Source organism: Triticum urartu, chromosome 3A (genome assembly GCF_056163025.1).
Source record: "Triticum urartu cultivar PI428250 chromosome 3A, HENAU_Tu73, whole genome shotgun sequence".
NCBI lineage: Eukaryota > Viridiplantae > Streptophyta > Magnoliopsida > Poales > Poaceae > Triticum > Triticum urartu.
The window spans coordinates 441,193,060-441,208,422 of NC_141875.1; positions in this window are offsets into that span (position 1 = coordinate 441,193,060).

Below are 15,363 nucleotides of genomic sequence, written 5' to 3' on the forward strand. Positions count from 1 at the left end.
TCGAACTTGAAGATGTTCGTGGCCAGCTGTCGGACTCCACGAAGGAGAATCAGCGGCTTCGACGCGGCATTTTTAGTAAGTGCTTGAACGAACTTTGAAAAAGGAGTTTGGTGGGGAAGTCGACTAACAGAGTAATGTCTGTAGGTATGCTCACAGGTCATCCTGCAGAGGAGATGCCTGGTTCTACTGGTGACCTTCTTCCCGAACTCATGCAACTGCGCGAGCGAATTCGGCAGGCGATGCGAGGCGTTGCCCAGGCCTTATGGCCTGCCCACCCCATGCCCGAGGGCCTTGGAGAACTTGCGGAGAAGCTGAAGGGAGCTCGGCGGCGCTTCCGGTTGTGGAAAATATCGGCCTGCCGACAAGGCGCTAGGGAGGCCTGGGCCATGGTGAAGACCCGTTTTACGAAGTCTGACCCAAACCACATGGCCGAGGTCGGACCAGTGGGGCCTGACGGGAAGGAGATCCCTGTAAGCTTAGTATACGGCCAAGTAGAGTTAGCCACGAAGTATTCCCAGTAGGACTGTAAATTAGACAGCCTGTTAGATGGTATAGAAGAGGAATACAATCAGTCAGAGTGACTATGTAATTTTGAATTGACATGTGCAATGCCTTCTAGCCGGATTGTAGATCGTTTGTCGTTGCTGACCTTTTCGGTTCAACCTCGGGACCTGACGGTCCGGAGTGTGTCCGAATACCATAGCGGTTATATAAGAACCGTGGTATGCGTGGAGACCAGGCGTAGGGGTCATTATTGCTTTATCAGACAAGTGCCCAACTAGTTATGTTATATTACATGGTTAGTAAGAAACATCTTCCAGAGAGAATAGTTCCGTTGGGGTTCCTTTCGCTGGGAGGCATGCCCTAAAGTGCATGTCCGAACTGCGTAAAAAGACGCAGAAAAAAAGCATCCGGGGGCGCATAAAGTGAGTAAAAAGATCATCTTTTATCTCACCGACCGAATATTCCCTTAAGAATGCTAGCTTTCGGCTTCACCCAGTCTGAGGTACACATCCGGCTGACCCAGCAGTAACAATCGCAGAGGTGCTCCCTTTACCGCCTAGCCGAACAATCGGGAACGTAGGGGTAAGCACAAGAGCCAGGCAACCCAGCTTGGCCAAAACTTAAGTCATATCGATGCATATAATGGTGAAGAAAAAGGTACATGCGGAAGTTTGACGCATGTGTTGGGCGTGAAGCCCGTATAAATAAGCTTCTGTTAAAGAAGCCCCTAGGTTTAATGAGGCGAGTGGCGCGTCACTAGATGAGCCTTTAAGGGCTATAAAAGAAAAGAGGGGAAGGAGAGAAATGTAAGACAGAAAAAATGCAAAAAATGGACAAAGGAAGGAGACGAACATAGAGTCCGGCACTAGGCATATAATCTTCTGAGACGGGTGGCGTTCCACGGGTTCGGCTCGAGTCGGTTATCCGACGCATCTCGCAGGCGGTACGCCCCGCCAGTCAGGACTTGGTCGATTATGAATGGACCTTCCCACTTGGGCTTGAGTTTGTCCTTTTTCTTATCCGGCAGGCGTAGAACTAGTTCTCCAACATTGTAATTTTTGGCCCGTACTTCTCTTCTTTGATATCTTCGGGCCTGCTGTTGATAAAATGCGGAACGGGCTTTTGCCACGTCACGCTCCTCCTCCAGGGCGTCCAAGTTGTCCTGCCGATTGAGCTCGGCTTCTCTTTCTTCATACATGCGCACTCTAGGTGAGTCATGAATTATGTCGCAGGGCAGAACTGCCTCTGCGCCGTACACCATAAAAAATGGTGTGTATCCGGTGGTGCGATTTGGCGTGGTCCGCAGCCCCCATAGCACGGAGTCGAGCTCCTCTACCCAATGCGTGTTAGATTCCTTGAGGGACCGCACCAGTCTGGGTTTAATGCCACTCATGGTAAGACCATTTGCACGTTCTACCTGGCCGTTGGTTTGTGGGTGATAGATGGAAGCATAATCGAGCTTGATGCCCATGTTTTTGCACCAGAGTTTTACCTCGTCGGCGGTAAAGTTTGTACCGTTATCGGTTATGATGCTGTGGGGGACGCCATAACGGTGTACAACTTCGGATATGAAGTCTATCACAGGTCCGGATTCGGCCGTTTTAACAGGCTTGGCTTCTATCCATTTGGTGAATTTATCCACCATGACCAGTAAGTATTTTTTCCTATCGGTCCCACCTTTAAGGGGTCCGACCATGTCAAGCCCCCAGACCGCAAAAGGCCAGGTGATGGGTATAGTTTGGAGTGCGGTGGGTGGCATATGGCTTTGGTTGGCAAAAAGTTGGCAACCATCGCATCGTTGGACTAGGTCCTGAGCGTCTGCTCGGGCCGTCGGCCAATAAAAACCTGTATGGAAAGCCTTGCTAACAAGGGACCGAGCAGCGGCGTGGTGACCACCGAGTCCGGCATGAATTTCAGCCAGAAGGTTCCGCCCTTCCTCTTCGGAGATGCACCTTTGGAGGACTCCGGTAGTGCTTTTCTTATAAAGCTCTCCCTCATGGACTCTATAGGCTTTGGATCGCCGCTCTATGCAGCGGGCCTCGTTTTGGTCCTCCGGGAGTTCCTGCCTAGTAAGGTAGGCTAGGAATGGTTCTTTCCACGGGGTGATGACCGCCATTATTACGTGGGATGAAGGTGTAATTTCATTGGCAGAGCCTCCAATTGTGTCAGATTGTTTGGCGTCGAGTGGTGCGGCTGGGTCCGGGCTGTTATTTGCGGGTTCCCCCTCCCATGCTACGGATGCCTTGAACAATCTTTCCAAAAAGATGTTGGGGGGGACTGCATCGCGTTTTGCTCCGATGCGTGCCAGGACGTCCGCTGCTTGATTGTTTTCTCGGGCTATATGGTGAAACTCCAGCCCTTCGAACCGAGCTGACATTTTTAGGATGGCGTTGCGGTAAGCTGCCATTTTTGGGTCTTTGGCGTCGAAGTCTCCATTTATTTGGGATATTGCGAGGTTTGAATCCCCGCGTACCTCTAGGCGCTGGATACCCATGGATACTGCTATCCAGAGACCATGTAGGAGGGCCTCATATTCGGCTGCATTGTTGGAATCCATGTACATGATCTGGAGCACATATTGGACTGTGTCTCCTGTGGGGGACGTCAGGATGACGCCAGCCCCCAGTCCGGCCAACATTTTGGAGCCGTTGAAATGCATAATCCAGTTTGAATATGTGCCGTACTCTTTAGGGAGCTCGGCCTCCGTCCATTCTGCGACGAAGTCGGCCAAAACTTGCGATTTAATAGCTCGCCGTGGCTTATAGGTTATATCGAACGGGAGAAGCTCGATGGCCCATTTTGCAATCCGGCCCGTTGCATCGCGGTTGTTGATAATATCGTTTAGTGGCACTTCCGAGGCTACTGTTATGGAACACTCTTGAAAGTAGTGTCGTAGCTTCCGAGATGCCATGAATACCGCGTATGCAATCTTTTGATAGTGCGGGTACCGTGATTTGCATGGAGTGAGGACAGTGGATGCGTAGTAGACCGGCCTTTGAAGGGGGAATTTGTGTCCATCCGTTTCCCGCTCGACAACGAGCACTGCGCTGACAACTTGATGTGTTGCTGCAATGTACAATAACATTGGTTCACCGGTGATTGGCGCGACCAGGACTGGGTTTGTTGCCAATATGGCTTTTATTTCCTCAAGTCCGTCCGTGGCGGCATCCGTCCACTCGAAGTGTTCGGTGCACCGAAGGAGGCGATAAAGGGGTAGTGCCTTTTCTCCCAAGCGGGAGATGAAGCGGCTTAAAGCCGCCACGCATCCGGTTAATTTTTGTATTTGTTTGAGGTCCTTTGGGATATCCAATTGTGACAAAGCTCGGATCTTGGCTGGATTTGCTTCAATTCCTCTACCGGATACAATGAAGCCCAAGAGCTTTCCGGCTGGAACGCCGAAGACGCATTTTTCCAGGTTGAGCTTGATGTCATATTGTCGGAGGTTATCGAATGTAAGCCTCAAGTCGTTTACTAGGGATTCGACATGTCTTGATTTGACGACCACATCATCCACATACGCCTCCACTGTTTTGCCGATCTGGTTTGCCAGACATGTCTGGATCATGCGCTGATATGTTGCGCCGGTGTTTTTCAGCCCGAAGGGCATTGTGTTGAAGCAGAATGGGCCGTATGGTGTGATGAATGCTGTTGCAGCTTGGTCTAATTCTGCCATCTTGATTTGATGGTAACCGGAGTATGCGTCGAGGAAACACAACGAATCGTGTCCTGCGGTGGCATCGATAATTTGATCGATACGGGGGAGGGGGAAGGGATCCTTTGGGCAAGCCTTGTTAAGGTCTTTAAAATCGACACACAGGCGCCATGATTTGTCCTTCTTTGGTACCATCACCAGGTTTGTTAGCCAGTCCGGATGTTTTATTTCTCTAATGAATCTGGCCTCCAATAGCTTGGCTAGCTCCTCTCCCATAGCCTGTCTCTTGGGTTCGGAAAAATGCCGAAGGGCTTGTTTGACAGGTTTGAATCCTTTTAGGATATTTAAGCTGTGTTCGGCCAGCCTGCGTGGGATCCCTGGCATGTCTGAAGGGTTCCAGGCGAAAATGTCCCAGTTCTCTCGTAGGAACTCTTGCAGTGCGGCGTCTACATCAGGGTTCAGTCGTGCCCCGATGGAAGCTGTTTTATTGGGGTCCGTTGGATGGACCTGGAATTTGACTATTTCGTCAGCTGGCTTGAAGGATGTGGATTTGGGTCTCTTGTCGAGTATCACATCATCCCTGTTAACCGTGGAGCGCAGCGCAGTCAGTTACTCGGCCGCTAAGGCTTCGGATAGTGCTTCAAGGGCTAATGCGGCCGTCTTGTTTTCGGCGCGGAGTGCTATGTCCGGATCACTAGCTAGAGTGATAATTCCATTCGGCCCGGGCATCTTAAGCTTCATGTACCCGTAATGGGGTATTGCTTGGAAGATTGTGAATGCTTCCCGCCCTAGTAAAGCGTGATGTCCGCTCTTAAACGGGGCCACCTGAAACGTGACTTCTTCGGACCTATAATTATCCGGCGTGCCGAACACCACATCTAGCGTGATTTTTCCTGTGCAGCGCGCTTCCCGACTGGGGATTATTCCTCTAAAGGTTGTGCTGCTTCGCTCGGTGCGGTTCCAGTCTATTTCCATTTTTTGAAGGGTTTCCTCATAAATGAGGTTCAGTCCGCTGCCTCCATCCATGAGCACCTTGGTGAGGCGAAAGCCGTCCACTATGGGACTGAGGACCAATGCGGCTGGTGCTTGGGCTGTTCGGAATCTAGGTTCATCACTTGCGTTGAAGGTAATAGCAGTGTCGCTCCATGGATTTATTGTTGCAACTTGATAGACTTTGGCGAGGCTGCAGAGTGTTCTTTTTCGCATATTGTTTGATGCGAAAGTCTCGAAGACTGTGAGAACGGTACTGGTGTCCTCGGGCTGGCTTTCTGCGGCCTCCAGGATTAAGAGGTCCTCGCCAATTTTGGCCACCTGCCGGAGTATCCAACATGCTCTAAGGCTGTGAGTTGGTGTGGCATCCTATGTACTGTGAATTCTACAGGGTCCATCAAGCCACCTTTCCAGTACGGTTCCACGCCCTGTAGAGGGTTTTAGCTTTTTGGTGTTTATCCCGGGTGTCCTATGATGATGCACCCTCTTAGTTCAGACGGGATTACTATTCAAGGTCAGATTATCCCAAAATTTTATTTCGGTTTTCCAGGCGCTTTCCATCGCACAGTATTTTTGTACTATGGACGCCAAGTCAGCGAAGCATGTAATATCACGACGACTTACGGCGTTAAGGATTCCCTCGTCCATGCAATTACTGCAAAAAATAGAGATTGCGTCCCCCTCGCGGCAATCCTTTATCCTGTTCATAACCAGGAGGAATCTGGCCCAGTAATGATGTACTGTTTCCTCGGGCCTCTGCCTTATTTGGGAGAGATCGCTTATGTTCGGGTGGGCAGGTGTCGTTGAATCTGCAGCCTCACCCAATCCAAGATTTGGAGGCCATAGAGTTTTCGAACTCTGAAGTTCGGGTTCTTGGACGTTGTCCAACGAATCTAGCCCGTTGCCTGATCCTAAGCTCAGGTCTTGAGTTACATCCTCCTCTCCGCGGGTATCCGGCTTGGAGGAATCGGGAATTCGGACGTAGCTAGTCCTTAAAATAGATGAAGGGTCTCCACACTGCGCCTCTACCACGACAACGTGGTGGGTGACTTGGGGAGAGTTAATTTCTCTCAGATCGGGTTTAAGCCCAACCTGGTCGTAATCCGTAGCGACCCCCAGGCCGGCGATGCGATCCAAGAGCTCGTTTATGGAAGAGAGCTCCATTGGATCTAGCTGCTCGACGAGTTCCGAGCTGACGTGTAGGTTCCTTTTGATGACCCGAGAGGTCACCATCGGCGCGACAGCCGAACAGGCGGTCATGAGGAAACCACCTAGCCGGAGGGTTTGGCCGACAGCCAAGGCTCCCTTAGCAACGGCGCCGTCTTTAAAGACGGGAGGAGGCATCCTTCTTGATTGTGACGGCACCGAGGAACTCTCAATGAAAGCACCAATGTCGGTGTCAAAACCGGCGGATCTCGGGTAGGGGGTCCCGAACTGTGCGTCTAGGCCGGATGGTAACAAGAGGTAGGGAACACTTTGTTTTACCCAGGTTCGGGCCCTCTTGATGGAGGTAGTACCCTACTCCTGCTTGATTAATATTGATGATATGGGTAGTACAAGAGTAGATCTACCACGAGATCAAGGAGGCTAAACCCTAGAAGCTAGCCTATGGTATGATTGTTGTGTATGGAGTTGATTGCCTACGGACTACAACCCTCCGGTTTATATAGACACCGGATAGGGTTAGGGTTACATGGAGTCGGTTACAATGGTAGGAGATCTTGAATATCCGCATCGCCAAGCTTGCCTTCCACGCCAAGGAAAGTCCCATCCGGACACGGGACGAAGTCTTCAATCTTGTATCTTCATAGTCCAGGAGTCCGGCTGAAGGTATAGTCCGGCTACCCGAACACCCCCTAATCCAGGACTCCCTCACCCCCTCTAGTTGATATAACGCACTTTCAATTGGTATCAGAGCAAGGTACTCCCTTGTTCTGTGTGATTCGGTTTAACCACCTGGAGTTTTAGCTATGTCGACTGCAGGGATAATTAAAGTCTCTACTGCGTGCCCCGTCTTCGATGGAACTGAATATCCCTACTGGAAGAATAAGATGCGCATGCATCTTGAAGCCATTGACGTCGACCTATGGTATGTCGTCAAGAACGGCGTTCCCAAGGCTGGAGAAGGTGTCACTGCTGCTGACGTCAAGAAGTTCGTTCAACTGGACTCTACTGCCAAGAATATCATCTGTGGTCATCTAACCAAAGGACAGTATGGCCGCATGAGTGCTTTGGAAACATCTAAGCTAGTCTGGGACTGGCTCTCCAAGGTCAACGAAGGCGTCTCAACCCAGAGAGATCAGAGAATCAGTGTCCTTCGCAACCTCTTCAACCGCTTCAAGAGAAATGACAATGAGAATGTCCAGCTCACGTTTGATCGACTCACTGACATCACAAATGAGCTTCAAGCCCTCGGCGCTACTGAGATCACCAAGCATGAAGTCGTCAAGACACTCCTGAGATCACTTGATAGTTCGTTTGACACCCTAGCCCTGATGATTCAAGAACGTCCTAATTTCAAGACACTCGATCCATATGACATACTTGAGAGGCTCAACACACATGAGTTTCAGCTTTCTGAGAAAAGAGATATCTACGGTCCCAACTATGGGCGAACTCGTGCCTTGAAGGCAAAAGCTGTCTCCTCATCTGAAGAAGAATCTGACAGTAGTTCTGATGATCCTGAAGACATTGGAAAGGAGCTTGCTATGTTTGTGAAGAAGTTCCAAAAATTCACCAAGAAGAAAGGCCTCAGAAAGTCTTCACGATCAAGCTCAAGGAATGATGAAGCTTCTGCTCATGACTACAAGAAGAAAACATGCCACAAGTGCAAGAAACCTGGCCACTACATCTCTGAGTGTCCGCAGTGGGACATTGAGAACAAGAAGAAAAATAAGAGCAAGGAGTATGATTCTGATGACAAGAAGAAGAAGAAATACTCAAAGTCTTCTTCCAAGTCCTCCTCAAAGTCTTCATCACACAAGAAGAGCTCATCTGGCAAGGCACATGCGTTTGTTGGCAAGGAAATGGATTCAGAGGAGGAGTCCGCTTCTGAGGAGGCGGAGGTGGAGTCCGAGGAGGAGTCCGATTCTGGCGTTGCGAGTCTGGCTACAGCATACGTTGCCAAGTCCATCTTCAACACTGAAGACAATGACTCCATCACCGACACCGATGCAAATGACAAGGACTACTCCGCTCCTACCTACTGCTTCATGGCACGCGGTGCCAAGGTAAACACACGCACTACTCACTATCAAACATCTAGTGACGATGACTCTGATTGTGGTTCCAAACCCAGCTACAAAACACTCGCTAAAATTGCAACTGAACAACAGAAAACCATGGAACACATTCAAAAACTGTTAGACAAAAGCGATGATCTGTTAGACGCTGAAATGACTCGATCTCGGTCCTTAATTGAAGACATAAAAAATCTTCACGTTAAGTATGAGGAACTTGAAAGTCGTCATGAAACGCTCTCAAAAGCTCATGAAAGGCTTTCCTATGATTATCTTCAAAGGAAGCAAGATCTTGAGAAATTGAGAGCGGCTCATGAAGATCTTCAAAAAGAAAACGAGTCGCTTCACGCCAAACAGATCAGTTCAGCTCAGGAATGATTTGAACCACCATGTCTTAAATGCATTGAGCGTGATAATGCTACTTCTGTTGCTGAATGTTCTACTGCTGCTACTGTTGCAATATCTTCAACTGTTGAGGTGGGAACTAACCCCCCTGCTGAGGATACCACTGCTATTGCTGATGACAATGCTAGGTTGAAGACATTGCTTGAAACAGGGATGTACAAAAGTCTCAAAGGGCATCAGAAACTATGTGATGTCCTCAAAAGGCAGGTCCTGAACCGAAACCCTAGGAAAGAGGGTGTTGGGTTTGTAAGGAAAATGAATGCTGATGGCTCTTACTGGAAACCTGAGCAGTACCCCAAAACCACATGGGTTGCAGCAAAGGAACCTTCAGCAGATCCATCCACTCTATCTGGCTTCACTTGTGCTAACCCCATTGTCATTGGTGAATCCTTTGATGCAAACTATAAACTGTTTAAGAATCAGAATGGTAAAGTGTTTGCCAGGTTATTGGTACTAACTGCAGGAATGGACCGCCTATGAAGAAGATGTGGGTGCCCAAAAAGTGTTTGGAGAATCTTCCTGTGAATGTCATCATGACACCACAGGTGAAGAAGACAAACCCCAGACCATAGGCTTCATACGGTCCAAAGGCTTCATACAGACAGAGGACTCACCGGAGTCAAACTAACGCAAATGTTTTGCAGGGAAGCCATACTCAGGCCTATGAATATGAGCGCGGTTCATCAAACCGCCATGTTCATAAGACCAAGAACTATTCTGCTTATTCTTATGAATACTATTGTCCTCCTGCAAGACTTTTCGCTAGGGCTGCAAAGCCAAAGTTCTCAGATGCTGCACTTAGACTCATTGCTTCGAAGCCACCCTTGAAGATGTGGGTGGCTAAGAAAGCTTAACTCTCTTTTGTAGGGAAGGGTCTCCAGCAGAAAACCAAAATCGTCTGACGCTATTGCTAGGGACCTTAAACATCTTGTAGGGCGCAAGATCAAATGCCCAAATGGTCTTATTATGTACTTCGTTCCTGAATCGCTCGCTACTCACCCTATTAGTACAAATCTCGATCTAAGCTTTCATAACCCACTGGTTCGTCAAATGTTTTTGCTTCACAATTCTCTTCGTGAAGCCTATCCCCCTAACTGCACTGTAGGGTACGACACCAGCAGCTTCAGAATGGATTATTGATAGTGGGTGTACCAATCACATGACTGGCAAGAGAAGCCTTCTTATGGACTCAACCTTACGTCCATCCGACAAGAGTCACATCACATTTGCTGACACTGGTAAAAGTAAGGTATTGGGTCTAGGTAGAGTTGCAATCTCAAAGGATCAACACATGGATAAAGTCATGCTTGTTGAATCCCTTGGTTTCAACTTAATGTCTGTCTCAATGCTTTGCGATTTAAACATGATCGTGATGTTTGGAAAATATCGTTGCCTTGTTCTAATGGAATCTGACAAGTCTCTAGTGTTTGAAGGGTATAGGAAAGATGATTTGTACGTGGTAGATTTCTCAGCAGGACCACAACTTGCCGTATGTCTTCTGGCAAAAGCTTCAGAATGCTGGCTCTGGCATCGGAGGCTAGGGCATGCTGGCATGAGGAACCTCCACACCCTTGCAAAGAAGAAGCATGTCATAGGCATCGAGGGCGTCAAGTTCAAAAAAGATCACTTATGCGGTGCCTGTGAAGCAGGAAAGATGACGAGGGCAAAGCATCCCTCGAAGACAATCATGACAACAACTCGACCCTTCGAACTGCTCCACATGGATCTTTTCGGTCCCACTCATTACTCAACTCTTACTACTACTGCTTGTCTCTATGGCTTTGTAATTGTTGATGATTATTATAGATATACTTGGGTGCACATAATCCTCTACAAGACTGAAGTGCAGGATGTCTTCAGACGCTTCGCCAATCGAGCAATGAACAATTATGGCGCCAAGATAAAGCACATCAGAAGTGACAATGGCACTGAATTCAAGAACACTGGCCTTGATACATATCTTGATACTTTCGGCATCACACATGAATTCTCAGCTCCGTACATGCCATAGCAGAATGGCATCATCGAACGCAAGAATAGAACACTCATTGAGATGGCCCGAACGATGCTTGATGAATACAAGACTCCAAGAAAATTCTGGCCTGAAGCCATTGATACTGCATGCCATACAATCAATCGTGTTTATCTTCACAAGCTTCTGAACAAGACATCTTATGAGCTCCTTACTGGCAAGAAGCCAAATGTCAGTTACTTCAGAGTATTTGGCGCCAGGTGCTGGATCAAGGATTCACATCACACTTCAAAATTTGCACCAAAAGCACATGAGGGTTTTATGCTTGGATATGGAAAGGATTCGCACTCCTACCGAGTCTTCAATCTCTTTCATTATAAAGTGGTTGAAACAGTGGATGTGCGGTTCGATGAGACTAACGGTTCACAAAGAGAGCAACTGCCAAATGTGCTAGATGAAGTTCCATCCAGTGAATCAATCAAACTTATGGGAACTGGAGAAATCATACCCTCTGAAGCTCAACCTGAAGAGGAACTTATCATCTCCGCACCTGATCAACCTGAAGACAATGCTCAGCCTGAAGACAATCCCTCTAACAATGACAATGATCAGCAAGAACAAAATCTTCGCCCTGTACATCCTCGTGTTGCAAATGAAGTGCAGATTGAGAGAATAATTGATAGCATCAATGCACCCGGTCCGCTCACTCGTTCAAGGGCAACACAGCTAGCAAATTTCTGTGGGCACTTCGCATTCGTCTCAATAACAGAACCCAAGAAAGTTGAAGAAGCCTTCATGGAACCTGAATGGATTCAAGCTATGCAAGAAGAGCTTCAACAGTTTGAGCTGAATAATGTATGGGAACTGGTTAAGCGTCCTGATCCTCGGAAGCACAATATAATAGGCACCAAATGGATATATCGCAACAAGCAAGATGAGCATGGTCAAGTTGTCAGAAACAAAGCTCGTCTCGTTGCTCAAGGATATACTCAAGTTGAAGGGATTGACTTCGATGAAACATTTGCTCCTGTGGCTCGACTTGAAGCCATACGCATACTGCTGGCCTATGCAAATCATCATAACATACTTCTATATCAAATGGATGTGAAGAGCGCTTTTCTCAATGGCAAGATTGAAGAAGAAGTGTATGTTGCACAACCGCCTGGCTTTGAAGATCCAAAACATCCTGACATGGTATACAAGCTCAACAAGGCACTGTATGGCCTCAAACAAGCCCCTCGGGCTTGGTATGACACACTCAAACACTTCCTGAAGAGCAAAGGCTTCACACCTGGTTCCCTCGACCCCACTCTCTTCACGAAGACATATGATGGTGAACTGTTTGTGTGCCAAATATATGTGGATGACATTATCTTCGGCTGCACCAATCAGAAATACAGTGAATAATTTGGATATATGATGCAAGAGCAATACCAGATGTCCATGATGGGAGAGCTGAAGTTCTTCCTTGGTCTTCAAATACGACAGCAACGCAACGACATCTTTATATCTCAAGAGAAGTATCTCAAAGATTGCCTGAAGAAGTTCGGTATGCAAGACTGCAAAGGCTTCACGACGCCAATGCTAGCCAAACATCATCTGGGTCCCGACGACAATGGTAAAGAGTTCGATCAAAAGGTGTACCGCTCCATGATTGGTTCTTTACTTTATCTATGTGCATCTAAGCCAGATATTATGCTTAGTGTTTGCATGTGTGCTCGATTCCAAGTGGCACCAAAGGAATCGCATCACTTAGCTGTGAAGCGAATTCTTTGATATTTGGCTTACACCCCAACTCTAGGATTATGGTATCCAAAGGGCTCAGAGTTTGATCTAGTTGGATTCTCAGATGCTGATTATGCTGGTGACAAGGTGGATCGCAAGTCTACATCAGGCACATGTCATTTTCTGGGACGATGACTTGTATGTTGGTCTTCAAAGAAGCAGAACTGTGTATCTCTCTCCACTGCTAAATCTGAATACATTGCTGCTGGATCTTGCTGCACTCAGCTTCTGTGGATGAAGCAAACACTCAAAGACTATGGCATTCATCTGAAGCAAGTGCCACTCTACTGCGACAAAAAGAAAGCGCCATCAAGATTGCCAACAACCCAGTTCAGCACTCGAAGACAAAGCACATTGAGATTCGTCATCACTTTCTCAGAGATCATGTTGTGAAGGAAGATATTGATATCATACACGTCAACACTGAAGAGCAATTGGCAGATATCTTCACCAAGCCCTTGGATGAGAAGAGATTTTGCAAGTTATGGTGTGAGCTAAATATCTTGGAATCCTCAAATGTCCTATGATCAGGCACACATCCTAACACTTATGCATATTGATGACTTAGATGTGCAACACACGAAGTAAAGTATATATTCAATCAATGAAGACATGCATTCTAAGTGTGAATACATTAATGAGGAATTTGACTTCGGAGCGCCACGATAATTGTGCGCCGTGTCTGGGTCTAATACTTCCTATACGGTGGGTAACGCCACCACCAAATGTTCTGTTTGAAGTGTTTCACTCATGGCGTTACATTTGCTATGTCTTCACATTTGGTCTGGCTTCAATCTGAACATGTCTTCATGATTATCTTCACTATGTTGATTATATATATATATACTAGTGTTCTGTCCTCTACAACATTCACTTATAGCTATGTCTTCTTGTTGAATCTTTTGAACTAAGTGAATGTGATCGGACCCTAACCTCTCTATGCTTTCTATCTCAAACTCCATCTCTCCAAATCATATGCATTCTCTTGAAACTGTCAAATGTCTTCTCTGCGTCCTTGTCAGCAGAAGATACAGAGACAAACATTAAGTCTGCTTTCAATGCTAATTCCTTCACCTGAAACCCGGAGAAGTGGGAACGACCACCCGACAATCCAGGCGTGCATGGGATGTGGAACAACCTCCGATATGCTGCATGATGGCCACGTGTTCCTCAGATGTGAATCGCCAGGGGCACCTGTGTAATAACACTGAGCCGCCCCTGTCCCTATAAATACACGCCACACCACAGTCATTATCTCTTCTTCCACTCTCGCACGAACCCTAGCGCCACCGCTAGCCCTCAACGACGCCGATGACGAAGCGCTTAGCTGCCGCAACCTCTCCGACGCCGTCTTCACGCCGATCGCGGACATTGTCTTCTCCACCGTCGCCGTAGGTGTCCTCCGTCGCCAAGTTAGGGCACGGACGATCGAACTGCTCGGCCTCCTCTTCCACTCCGTCTAGCAGTTCCTTGTGTGGTAAATAAAAACCTCCTTTTTACGGCCCCTTTGATCCTACAGATTCGTCACTTTCTACCACAAGTGGTTTTTGTTCACACATGTTGGATCCACTTCATACTGCATCTCATAATATGCCTAGTATATTCACTTATGCTTCACAAAGTAGTTAGATTCCTCACTTGTACTGATCTGTGGATTCGTACAAACCTGGAACCAACTCCTTATCTATGAGTGAATGTCTTCGCACGATGAGGTCATTGTCTTCTAAACTGATTTATCTTCAAAATCTTCTGAGAATGCATATGACCTCTTCCCCTTCCCTCACACCTTAATGCTGTCACTGGTACATGTCCGTGGGAGAATCCCTTGGTTCTCATAGTCTGCATTCATTTGCAGAATTCTTACAGTATCATATAAATTCTCCCGAAGCCAGTTCCTGTTTGTCCAGCAAGCGAAAGCCTTTGAAGCCTTTGAACGTGTTGAAGCCATTCAGTTTGAAGTTCATGGCTGCAGAGAAATCAGTAAGGAAGGGTGGCAGACAGCGTCGTGGGGGAACATCAAGAGATTTTCCTGATGACCTCTCATTGCTTTACAAGACAGATCCTGAAGAGGATCACAATCAGCGCAAGACCCGAATCCAATGGATTCGAAGATATTGGGCAGAACAATGGTTCAAATACCGGTTTGTGACCCAGGAATATGCTGAGAAAAATGCCATGAAGTGGTCGTGGGGAGACATCCTATAAAAGAATCTTCAACCCAGGTCTAGAGAAGAAGCCATTGAACAAGGCTTCTATCCCTGCATGGTCCGTGGGCCACAGCCTGCAGATGCACACCCATCGTCACTACTATGGTGTCGTGACAACAATCTGTTCAAGTGCAACTTCCAGTTTGCCAAGAACTCAACGAAGCAGAACAAGAAGTCTTTGGGATTAGACTTCAACCCTGGTCCCTCTGCTCCCCGTGCCGATGGAACTCGCGAAGCTGAACCCAATCTTCTTGGGCCCTTCTACAACTTGGAAGGTCTCATCACTCATATCGTGGTTCAAGGGACAGCCGTGAATGAGCCTGCAGATGACGCTGAATCAGATGAAGCGCCTGCAGCACCAAAGCCAAAGAAGTTAAAGCAGCCTAAAGCTTCAAAGCCTGCCTCTGCACCAAAAATCTCACGGGCGAAGCCACTGGCTACTGCACCTCCTGAAGACAGTGTGTAGTCTGAAGATTTGTCACGCATCTCCAAGCCCCAGAAAGTCAAGATGCCTCTGCCACACACCGGCCAAGAACTAACTGCTGCTGCTATTCCGTGCAACGATGCCATTGATCTGTCCAGTGATGAAGATCTTGTAGATGACGCTCT